Consider the following 12787-nt stretch of genomic DNA (forward strand, 5'->3'; position numbering starts at 1 on the left):
CTACCAACAGCTATATGCCAATAAAATGGACAACTTGGAAGAAATGGACAAATTCTTAGAAAAGTATAACTTTCCAAAACTGAACCAGGAAGAAATAGAAGATCTTAACAGACCCATCACAAGCACGGAAATCGAAAGTGTAATCAGAAATCTTCCAGCAAACAAAAGCCCAGGACCAGACGGCTTCACAGCGGAATTCTACCAAAAATTTAGAGAAGAGCTAACACCTATCCTGCTCAAACTCTTCCAGAAAATTGCAGAAGATGGTAAACTTCCAAACTCATTCTATGAGGCCACCATCACCCTAATTCCAAAACTAGACAAAGATGTCACAAAAAAGGAAAACTACAGGCCAATATCACTGATGAACATAGATGCAAAAATCCTTAATAAAATTCTAGCAAACAGAATCCAACATCATATTAAAAAGATCATACATCATGACCAAGTGGGCTTTATCCCAGGAATGCAAGGTTTTTTTAACATCCGCAAATCAATCAATGTAATACACCACATTAACAAATTGAAAGAAAAAAACCATATGGTTATCTCAATAGATGCAGAAAAAGCCTTTGACAAAATTCAGCATCCATTTATGATTAAAACCCTCCAGAAAGCAGGAATAGAAGGAACATATCTCAACATAATAAAAGCTATATATGACAAACCCACAGCAAACATTATCCTCAATGGTGAAAAATTGAAAGCATTTCCCCTAAAGTCAGGAACAAGGCAAGGATGCCCACTTTCACCACTACTATTCAACATAGTTTTGGAAGTTTTGGCCACAGCAATCAGAGCTGAAAAAGAAATAAAAGGAATACAGATAGGAAAAGAAGAAGTAAAACTCTCACTGTTTGCAGATGACATGATCCTCTACATAGAAAACCCTAAAGACTCTACTAGAAAATTACTAGAGTTGATCAATGAATATAGTAAAGTTGCAGGATATAAAATTAACACACAGAAATCCCTTGCATTCCTATACTCCAATCATGAGAAAACAGAAAGAGAAATTAAGGAAACAATACCATTCACCATTGCATCAAAAAGAATAAAATACTTAGGAATATATCTACCTAAAGAAACAAAAGACTTATATATAGAAAACTATAAAACACTGATGAAAGAAATCAAAGAGGACACAAACAGATGGAGAAATATACCGTGTTCATGGATTGGAAGAATTAATATAGTGAAAATGAGTATTCTACCCAAAGCAATCTACAGATTCAATGCAATCCCTATCAAGCTACCAATGGTATTTTTCACAGAACTAGAACAAATCATCTCACAATTTGTATGGAAATATAAGAAACCTCGAATAGCCAAAGCAATCTTGAGGAAGAAGAATGGAACTGGAGGAATCAACCTGCCTGACTTCAGACTCTACTACAAAGCCACAGTCATCAAGACAGTATGGTACTGGCACAAAGATAGAAATATAGATCAATGGAACAAAATAGAAAGCCCAGAGATAAACCCACGCACATATGGACACCTTATCTTCGACAAAGGAGGCAAGAATATACAATGGAGAAAAGACAACCTCTTTAACAAGTGGTGCTGGGAAAACTGGTCAACCACTTGTAAAAGAATGAAACTAGAACACTTCCTAACACCGTACACAAAAATAAACTCAAAATGGATTAAAGATCTAAACGTAAGACCAGAAACAATAAAACTCCTAGAGGAAAACATAGGCAAAACACTCTCCGACATAAATCACAGCAGGATCCTCCATGACCCACCTCCCAGAATATTGGAAATAAAAGCAAAAATAAACAAATGGGACCTAATTAAAATTAAAAGCTTTTGCACAACAAAGGAAACTATAAACAAGGTGAAAAGACAGCCTTCAGAATGGGAGAAAATAATAGCAAATGAAGCAACAGACAAACAATTAATCTCAAAAATATACAAGCAACTTCTGCAGCTGAATTCCCGAAAAATAAATGACCCAATCAAAAAATGGGCCAAAGAACTAAACAGACATTTCTCCAAAGAAGACATACAGATGGCTAACAAACACATGAAAAGATGCTCAACATCACTCATTATTAGAGAAATGCAAATCAAAACCACAATGAGGTATCATTTCACACCAGTCAGAATGGCTGCTATCCAAAAGTCTACAAGCAATAAATGCTGGAGAGGGTGTGGAGAAAAGGGAACCCTCTTACACTGTTGGTGGGAATGCAAACTAGTACAGCCACTATGGAGAACAGTGTGGAGATTCCTTAAAAAACTGGGAATAGAACTGCCATATGACCCAGCAATCCCACTGCTGGGCATATACACCGAGGAAACCAGAATTGAAAGAGACGCGTGTACCCCAATGTTCATCGCAGCACTGTTTACAATAGCCAGGACATGGAAGCAACCTAGATGTCCATCAGCAGATGAATGGATAAGGAAGCTGTGGTACATATACACAATGGAATATTACTCAGCCATTAAAAAAAATACATTTGAACCGGTTCTACTGAGATGGATGAAACTGGAGCCCATTATACAGAGTGAAGTAAGCCAGAAAGAAAAACAACAATACAGTATACTAATGCATATATATGGAATCTGAAAGATGGTAACGATAACCCTATATGCGGGACAGAATGAGAGACACAGATGCATGGAACAATTTTATGGACTCTGAGGGAGAAGGTGAGGGTGGGTCGTTCTGGGAGAATGGCATTGAGACATGTGTATTGTCATATGTGAAACAGAGCACCATTCCATGTTCGATGCATGTGACAAGGGCTCGGGGCCGGGGCAGTGGGATGATCCAGAGGGATGGGAGGGGGAGGGAGGTGGGTGGGGGGTTCGGGAAGGGGAACACATGTAAACCCATGGCTGATTCTTGTCAATGTATGGCAAAAACTATTACAATATTGTAAAGTAATTAGCCCCCAAGTAAAATAAATAAATTTATAAAAAAAACAAAAAAACAAAAAAACAAAAACAAAAAAAAAAAAAAAAAAAGACATTTCTGTAGAAAGGTGGTTCTAAATAGCAGAGGACAAACTTTATGGAGGAGTCAGATAAAATACTATCCAAAATTTGAGAAAAAGTTGTGGAAAATCTATTATAAACCAGAAAACCAGTGTTGAATATAATCACCGTGAGTATAAATGGCACCCTTTTTAGCAGCTCTTTTTATGCACATAAACCACAGAGTTAGAAAGCTAGTCTCTTTCTTTGGAGACAGGTCTTTATGATACTAGACTTAATATTAATAGATGAGACCTACCCACTTTTTGATATGCTCTCCAGATAATACAAATCCATAACCACTTTTGCTAATGTTTTAAAACCCAATTTTAAAGAAATGTATAGAGTTTTCCGAACATCTTCTTTAGCATACATTTAGTGGAAATGGAGATATTGCTATTCTTTTCATGTAACCTAGACAATTGATTTATGGCTTATCTTTGTCTTCTCCAAAATAGAATAGTTTAAGTTTTGTTTTTCTCTAAACTTTGTATTGTATCTCCAAAGTAGTTAGATAATAGGAATTATACATGGGTATTCCAACTCCCATCAAATTATTTTGCCTCCATTTAACACTTTAACATACAGAAAATAAAGTCTATTTATTCTATGAAAATACATCACAGTTTGTTAATATACTACTTAGAATCCCTGGAACCTAATGCTATATATATTTATATATTTATTTATATTTATAAATAAAATATGTATATTTTATTGCTATATATATATATATTTATTTAATGTATATAAATAAACAGAAATAGAATTAATGACTATATAGAGAAACATATTTAATATATATGTATAAATACAGTTATATCTCTGAACATCCATACTCAATACTATGAAATATCAACACTTGCCATCATAAATTAGCAGGCTGGGTACTTACTTTAGCCAAGCATTTATTATATGTTTATGATAACTCACTATATATGCATTTTATCCAGCTATTTCTGCAAGAATTCAAATGGATGTTCTTTTGTAAAGTAGTTGATTTCCTTTGCTACTACTGATCCATAAAAGGAATCTTTCTATGCTCAGGAACATGCAACAAGACCCTTAATTTGAATTTATAGTCTGCAGAGACAATCTGCGACACAACATAACTGCCCAACAGTTTATTCTAATTAATATGATTTGTTCTATATATTTAAGTAGGAGAGTTATATACCAACCAATGGGACAACTAAGAATGCTAATAGTAACATTTTAAACAGTAATGGTTTAGGGAAAACATAAACAGAAGCATAGCCATCAGTAGTAATGGAAGCTAAACTTTTCTGTTACCAGTAAATCACCCTTCTCTTCATAGAGACTCCTTCTACCAGTGGATTTTAAAAAATTCTTAGAGTTTAAATAGAAGTCCAAGGTCAAGCTCTTTGGCTAGCATTCAGTGCTAATATAGAAGAAATGCCCTTTGCTAGAAGTGTCAAGACTGCTATACATCGTGAGAACCATATTGCTTATTTTTTAACAGCAATGTATAATGAATAAAAAAGTATTTTTTTTTCCTAGTTCAATTTGATGTACCTTGAAATGTTCATGAACTGCTCTACAGATATTTGTTGTCTATCCCATTTTACATAACAAAACTGTTACGTTAAAAGTTACATAATTTGTGTCCAGCAATGGTATTCTTCCTCCAGAAAGGATTGTTTCAGAAGTCTTAGTTTCACTGAGAAAATGATTACACATTCACAACTCCAAAACTTGTAAAAATCGAATGCATCTTTCTTAACTGTGTCAAGATGATGCCAACACAGGCATCGCAGGTTGTTTTGGCAACACAGATTGGCACAAAAGTAACAAACTACTGCACTAACCACTTCTGAGGATAACAATCTTAATGAAAGCATTATTTATAAATGTGAAATCTATCAGCTGAAAAGGCTGTCTGCAATCTCTTGTTCAAATTAATAGCATCATCACGTTTAGAAAAGGATTTGAAATATAGATCTGGCTCATATTTTGTTTAAATTGACTAAGAATTTCGAAAGCTTAAAACCATTCAGGCTTCCCTGGTGGCTCAGCTGGTAAAGTATCCACCTGCAGTGTAGGAGACTTGGGTTCAATCCCTGGGTTAGGATGATCCCCTGGAGAAAGAAATCGCTACCCACTCCAGTATTCTGGCCTGGAGAATTCCATGGACTGTATAGTCCATGGGGTCGCAAAGAGTCAGATATGACTGAGCAACTTTCACTTTCATGTTCAAAACCATTCTGGAATCTAGGAGGAAAATGAGAGCTCTACACAGTTAATGGTGTCATTACTCTTCATTGAGTCACTGTCCATATATTCATACTCACATAGTTTCCAACATTCTATCATTACTGAATGAATGAAAGTGTTTACTGAATGCCTACTATGTATCAGCCCTGTGGGGGTTTGGAGCTTATAATTATGACAGTTAATGCTTATTTAAAAATTTCAGTGTGCTAAGCATTGCTCTAAGGAAGTTGCATATATTCATTTAGCATTCATAGCACCTTTAACCAAAAAAAAAATCTTTATTTTATATTGGAGAATAGTTGATTAATGATGTGTTAGTTTCAAGTGTACAGCAAGGTCATTCAGTTATACATATACATGTATCTTCTTTTCCTAATTATTTTTGTATTTAGATTATTACAGAGTATTGAGCAGAGTTCCCTGTGCTGTACAATAGGTCCTTGTTGGTTGCCTGTTGTAACTATAGCAGTATATACATGTCAATCCCAAACTCCTAATCTATCCCTCCCCTCTCCAACACCCATCCTCCCTGGTAACGGTAAATTCGTACTCTAAGTCTGTGAGTTTGTTTGTAAGTAAGTTAATTTGCATCATTTTTTGTTTTAGGTTCAGAATATAAGTGATAGCTTATGATATTTATCTTTATCTGTCTGATTTACTTCACTTACTATGACAATCTCTGAGTCTACCCATGTCACTGTAAATGGCATTATTTCATTCTTTTCTGTGATTGAGTAATATCCCATTGTACACATGTACCACATATTCTTTACCATTCCCTCTGCTGATGGACATTTAGGTTGCTTCTCTGTTTTGACTATTACCAACAGTGCTTCAGTTAACACTGGGGTGCATGTATTTTTTCAAATTACAGTTTTCTCCAGATATATGCTCAGGCATGGGATTGCTGGATCATAGGGTAGTTCTGTTTTTAGTTTTTTAAGGAACTTCCATACATTCTCCATAGTGGCTGTACCAATTTACATTCCCAGTAACAGTGTAGGAGGATTTCCTTTTCTCCAGACCCGCTCCATCATTTATTGTTTGTAGACTTTTTGATGATGGCCTTTTGACCAGTGTGACATTGTATCTCGCTGTAGTTTTGATTGAGCATCTTTTCATGTGTCTCTTGATAATGTATATGTCTTCCTTGAAGAAATGTCTATTTGGATCTTTTCCATTTTTGGATTAGATTGTGATTGCTATTTTTTTGTTTTTATACTGAGCTGTATGAGCTGTTTGTATATTTTGGACATTAATCCCTTGTCGGTGACTTCATTTGCAAATATTTTCTTCTATTCTCTCTTTTTGTTTATGGTTTCCTTTGCTGTGCAAAAACTTTTAATTTTAATTAGGTCCCACTTGTTTATATGATTTTTTAATTTTTATTACTCTAGGAGGAGGATCCAAAAAGGTATAGCTGCAATTTATGTCAAAGACTGTTCTACATATGCTTTCCTCTAAGAATTTTTTAGTACCAGTCTCACATTTAGGTCTTTAATCCATTTTGAATTTATTTTTATGTATGGTGTTAGAGAATGTTCTAATTTTGTTCTTTTACATGTAGCTTTCCAGTTTTCCCAACACCACTTCTTGAAGAAATTGTCTTTTCTTCATTGTATATTCTTGCATCCTTTGTTATGGTCTAATTAGTCTGAGGTCTCTGAGACTGTCCTCATTTCTTTTCATTCTGTTCCTTTATTCTGTTCTGTGGCAGTGATTTCTACCATTCTGTCTTCCAGCTCAGTTATTCATTTTTCTACCTTAGTTATTCTGCTATTGCTTCTTTTTAATGTATTTTTCATTTTAGCTATTGTATTTGTTCATCTCTGTATTCTATTGTTCTTCACTTTTCCTAGGTCTTTGTTAAACATTTCTGCTATCTTGTTGATGGGTACCTCCATCCTTTTGTGAGATCTTGTATCATCTTTAGTATCATTACTCTGAATTTTTTTCCAGGTAGATTGCCTAATTCCACTTCCTTGGTGGGAAAATGGCAGCCTACAGGACTGTCCACATCAGTGAGTATTCCCCAGAACTACTTACCACTAGTGTATTTGTCTCCACAGTAAACCACAGCCAGCCACCCACCCCACCCCCGACCACCAAGGTTACCTTTCAATACTAGGTCTGGTCCAGTCTCTTATGAAGTCACTGCTTTTTTCCTGGGTCCTGGTGTGCATGAGACCTTGTGTGCACCTTCCAAGAGTAAAGTTTCTAACTCTTCCAGCACTGTCGGAATTCTTGTGATCAAAACCTGCTGGCCTTCAAAGCCAGATTCTCTGGAGGCTCTTTCTCCCATTGCCAGACCCCCAGGTCCATATAGACAAAGCTATGATTTTTCCAGTAGTCATGTACAGATGTGACAGCTGAACAATAAAAAAGGCTGAGCGCGGAAGAACTGATGCTTTCGAACTGCGGTCCTGGAGTAGACTCTTGACAGTCCCTTGGACTGCAAGGAGATCAAACTAGTCAATCCTAAAGGAAATCAACCTTGAATGTTCATTGGAAGGACTGATGCTGAAGCTCCAATACTTGGGCCACCTGATGTGAAGAGCCAACTCATTGGAAAAGGCCCTGATGCTGGGAAAGATTGACGGCAGGAGGAGAAGGGGATGACAGAGGATGAGATGATTGGATGGCATCACCGACTCAATGGACTGGAGTTTGTGCAAACTCCGGGAGGTGGTGAAAGACAGGGAAGCCTGCAGTGCTGCAGTCCGTGGGGACGCAGAGTCGGACACGACTGGCTGAACAACAACAACAGGCTGAGGAGACTGACGTGGGGCTCAGAACTTTCACTCCTGGGGGAGAAATTCTGCAATATAATTATTTTCCAGTTTGTGGGTTGCCCACCCGGTGAGTATGGGGTTTGATTTTATAACAGTTGCACCCCTCCTTCTATCTCATTGTGGTTTCATCTTTGTCTTTGGATGTAGAGTATCTTTTTTTGGTAGGTTCCAGAGTTTTTTTTTTGTTGGTGGTTGTTCAGCAGTTGTGATTTTGGTGTTTTTGTAAGCAGAGGTGAGTTCACATCCTTCCACTCCATTTTGTCTCCGTCTTGCAACTTTAATTATTGCCACACACCAGGAGTTACCCAGGGTCACACAGCTGGTCAGTGGTAGAGCCAGGATTCTCATCCAGGCAGCTGGCTCTATACTGACGCTGATACTTCACTATAGTACATCTACTGCACCTATGTCTCTGTGTCTCCTATAACAAGAAGTGAAACGTGAGCTGCTCACAGTTAAACAAAGTTTATATCCAGTCTGCGTATGTTAACAAATTAATGGGGGGAAAAAACAGTCTCTTTGTACCCTTTAATGGCAGGCCAGACAGAATTGGAAGAACTGATACATTTCAGACCCACTGAGTTGAGGTACTTCAGCTTTTACAGTGGAGGCAGGTTAGGTGCTTCTCAAGAGAACTCTCAGTGCTTCAGCTCTTTTGGAATGAGGGGACCACTTCCTTTCTTCCTTTCTTCACTCCTGGGGAACCAGTTAGAAGTACTACTTCCTCTACCTTCATGCTGACCTCAAGGAGGTTGACAGGCATGATAAACACGATCTTTGTCCTCAAAGAACTTATTTTTGAATGGGTGTCAAAGTTATATCAAGAAAAAAAATGTCATCGTATGGCCCTTCAGTAAGCTGTGGTGCCCTCTTCAATAGCTGCACAAAAATGTGGAGTATATCCTGTGCCCAGACGCGGTCCCTCTTCCCATGATTCTCGCTGTTTCAGCGTGGGATATTTAAGATGAAATCACCACTGCAATGTGGGGCCCCCATAGGTGAGTTTTAAGTTTTAGTACTTTTTCATTTGCACTTTTGAGAATAGCTGTGTATACACTAAAACAAAAAAATTCAAAACAAGGCCAACACTTCAGTGTGAGTTCAAGCTTTGGTAAAATACATAAAAGTAATACTGAGTCCAGAAGAAATTGAAACTCTAAGCACATTTTGCTTGCATTCGTTCCTTGTTTCTAATCTAATAAATGTTTCCCAGAATGGAGTTTGCAAATCAAAGTAAATATATATATATATATAATTAAAATACTTATTTATTCTCTTTTGGGCTCTCTGTCAATTGTGTACATTTCATAAATATAAACATAAGACATATTTGCTAAGGAATTACATTTGTTGATGTGGCAGCCTCATGACTTAAAGTATAAAAAATTCATACCTTGTCAATTATGAATTGCATTTTCCCCATTTGTATAGAATATGGAATTTGTTTGAGTACTAGCTAAAAATATACGTGATACTATTTCAGATGTGAGTGTTGCTTAAAAAAAAGTCAACCTCACCCTGCCTTAAGAGGGGAGACAACATGTGAAAATTATAATCCTTTTAAATAAATTTTAAAAAAATCTACTCTTTGCTCATTTACTCAGCTTTCTTCTCACTGCATCAAATTACCAACCTTATCAGTCCATTTCCTTTGATTTATATTTCAGTCCAATGCATGTCATAACAGGAAGGCAGTATGAATACCCTTTAATACTTCTGGATTTTTTTCTTTTTTCAAATTTAGACATCTTTCTTGCTAAGCAGAATTGATGCACTGACTTACTCCCATGGCTATCACTCTGGATGCCGTTTTTCTATATCATTATCATTTTGTGGATGAACACATCATTGGTGTGGTATTTATCATGATCGGTAATGAAAAAAGTCTTGCCTCAAAAAGCTGAGCCATGTTTCCAGCCCTTGTTTATGAGGCATCGTCCAGCAGCAATCTCACTGCAGAGTTCCAGGCACGAAATGGTGGCCCAACTCACATCACTGCTATTTTCCCTGAGTAAAATCCTATGTATGCTGTCAACTTAATTAGAAACCGGCCCTTTGCTCTATCTTCTCAATTACCTCACCCATTATCTCTCATACCCTAAAATTACACCGTCCTCCAGAGAATAGGTTATCCCTCCAAACATCCTTGCTTCATTGCTTCCAGATAACTGTGACCCTTTTTCCCCTTCAACTGCTTATAGTCCTTTTAACACATGTCATTGCAGCTTAAGGTTTGATTATGTGTAATAGCGCTTCATTTTTGCAGTGGGGGCATCACTGTTATCGCCATATACAGAAAATTCTGACTGATACGTCCAGAGATTTTTGCCACCAGAGTAAGTCAAGTAGCGTATTCTCTCTTTCTATGGCTTCCAGGCGAATAACCCAACACAATTACCTAGTATCTTGAGAGAAGGCCTGACTGTTTTAATAGAGCCTTTTCCTTCATTTCACTGCCCCATAGCACTGCCCTTTATTTCTCTCCTCTGAGTTTATCTCCGTAATTTAACTTTTAACTTCAAATGTATCAGTTGACTAATATTAAAGTTAGCTTCCAAAAGGAGTCCATTTATTGGCCAACTTAAATTCTTTCCTTTAACTGTACAGACTTATGGTTGAATATTTCTCATTTTTTAATGGAAATAGCTCAGAAGCATTAAAAAATAAAGTGAACAATGAACAACGAGATACTTAGTAAAATCATTCCAGTTTTTTCTGTCCTACCACCTAACCTATTTGACATAACCTATGAATTTGACCAAAATGCAGGAAGCCTGATTCAGTTATAGGCAGCTAACATTCAGAGGTTATTCTCATTGACGTCTAAATTTTCATGCTAAATTCCTGAACTGTATTATAATTCTGATTCTAAATTGTCTTTATTGTTGAAATCCATCATAGGCCCAGCAATATACATGGGAACCAATAATGTTTATTGATGTTTAACATGTTTAACTTCATTGTAAATTCAGTTATTAAAAACAAGGTCTTTGCCAGCCCTTTCATTTATAAGCAATAGAGTATGCTCAAGAAGATCTTACCTAACAATTTGGAATTATCATTAAAAAATGCAAAAAGTCTGTTGGCCAATTCTTCTTTAACATTAGCTAGAAGATGAACTCTGCCCAAAGAATTCTTTGGGAATATAGCATATTGATGGCCCAGTGGAATAAACACTTGACTATCAAAAAGCACTGAGTGTGAAAAAATTGCTTTTTCTTAACCTAATCCTGCTTTATACAACATAAACAGTTTCATTACTGCTGAGATATGCTGCATCTCTAATTTCATTTTCAAAAAACTTCAACATACCTCTGTAGAATCCAGATTAGTTCTCTCAGTAAATAACTATGACATTACCATTATTAGTGTTCATCGCAAGTCCTTATTTAGAAGCACAACAGGGAAATTACCACACACTATTTCCCACCCCTGGTGAACACATAAAAACTCAGACATACACATATCTATAGATAATAAAACATTGGAAAATAAGAATAATCAAGAAAATGCTTTATCTTTAGCTGTGGTTCAGCTATTCAGCCAACTTTATCTAATGGCATACCATTCCATTATTTTTAAAACCTAGGAAAATATTAGCAATTCAGTGTTATGAGGAAAAATGTCAACCTACTTATGAAATGAAACTAAGCTATCAAGCAGTGGAATACTGTGAACACTAACCTTAAATTCTGTACTACATGGAAGCAGAAAAGATTCCAGATAAAAGGCTCAGATTTCATACTATGAAATATTTCACCTTTACCTCACCTAGATTCTGTTTCTTTCTTTTTTTTCCCCTTCCTTAACTTAAATTTTCAGTTACTAGAATTTCATTCCCATTCACTTCAGTATTAAGCTGGCATAGCCTATGTGATCTAGAAATTGAATTGACGTATAACCAACTTTTTTTTTTTTTAAATAGAGGAGGGCCATTTCTAAAATCCTCTGAACTCTAAGCCTTGAAATTCTTGGTGGTATGTTGTGAAATCCATTAATGCTGGGGAGGGAAAGTGACAACAGATAGCAATGCAGGACTGTGAGTACGCATGCGGTAAGCCACATGATGCTGTCAAATGCATGGGGTCATAGTTTGTTGTGCGGTGCTGTGCTTAGTTGCTCAGTCGTGTGCAGCTCTGCGACTCCATGGACTGCAGCCCGCCAGGCTCCTCTGTCCGTGGGGATTCTCCAGGCAAGAATACTGGAGTGGGTTGCCATGACCTCCTCTAGGGGATCTTCCTAACCCAGGGATCGAACCCAGGTCTCCTGCATGGCAGTCAGATTCTTTACTGTCTGAGCCACCAGGGAAGCCCATTATAGTGTGTTAGGTGATGGTAATTAACAGGTCTAGACTCTTTTCAAAAACTCCTGAGTTTCTTAGTGAATGTTTCTTAGAAGCTATACAAACTTCATAGATCAGATTACTGAACAAAATACTGGCATATAGAAAAATATTTTTGGAGTACCTACTATGAGTTAGGCAATTTATTAGGCACAGGGGATAATGCAGTGAATACAGTAATTATTGCCCCTTCCCTTACGGAACTTAAATCTGTGGCAAATAAATTTTGGGTAAGTAATCAAAGTGAATGAATTAATGAAAGGCAGTACTGCAAAAGTCAGTGTTCAGGTCCTTTATGTTTCAAATAACTTTTATAGCTTTTTTATTTATGGATCCTGCATATTTTTATTAAGGTTATTCCTGGAAATTTTATGGTATATATGTCTATTATCTCTCTGCTATTATCCAGAGAGTTTTTGTTTGTTTG

At 36.6% G+C, this 12787-nt stretch overlaps 1 protein-coding gene across 6 annotated transcripts in view; it reads right to left on the reverse strand.

Annotated features, from left to right (window-relative positions):
- Positions 1-12787, reverse strand: part of KIAA0825 (KIAA0825 ortholog) — a 404341-nt gene that overhangs the window by 15571 nt on the left and 375983 nt on the right. The window lies entirely within an intron of this gene.

Source organism: Giraffa tippelskirchi, chromosome 6, assembly GCF_054371585.1.
Source record: "Giraffa tippelskirchi isolate mGirTip1 chromosome 6, T2T-mGirTip1v1.2.pri, whole genome shotgun sequence".
Taxonomy (NCBI): Eukaryota; Metazoa; Chordata; class Mammalia; order Artiodactyla; family Giraffidae; genus Giraffa; species Giraffa tippelskirchi.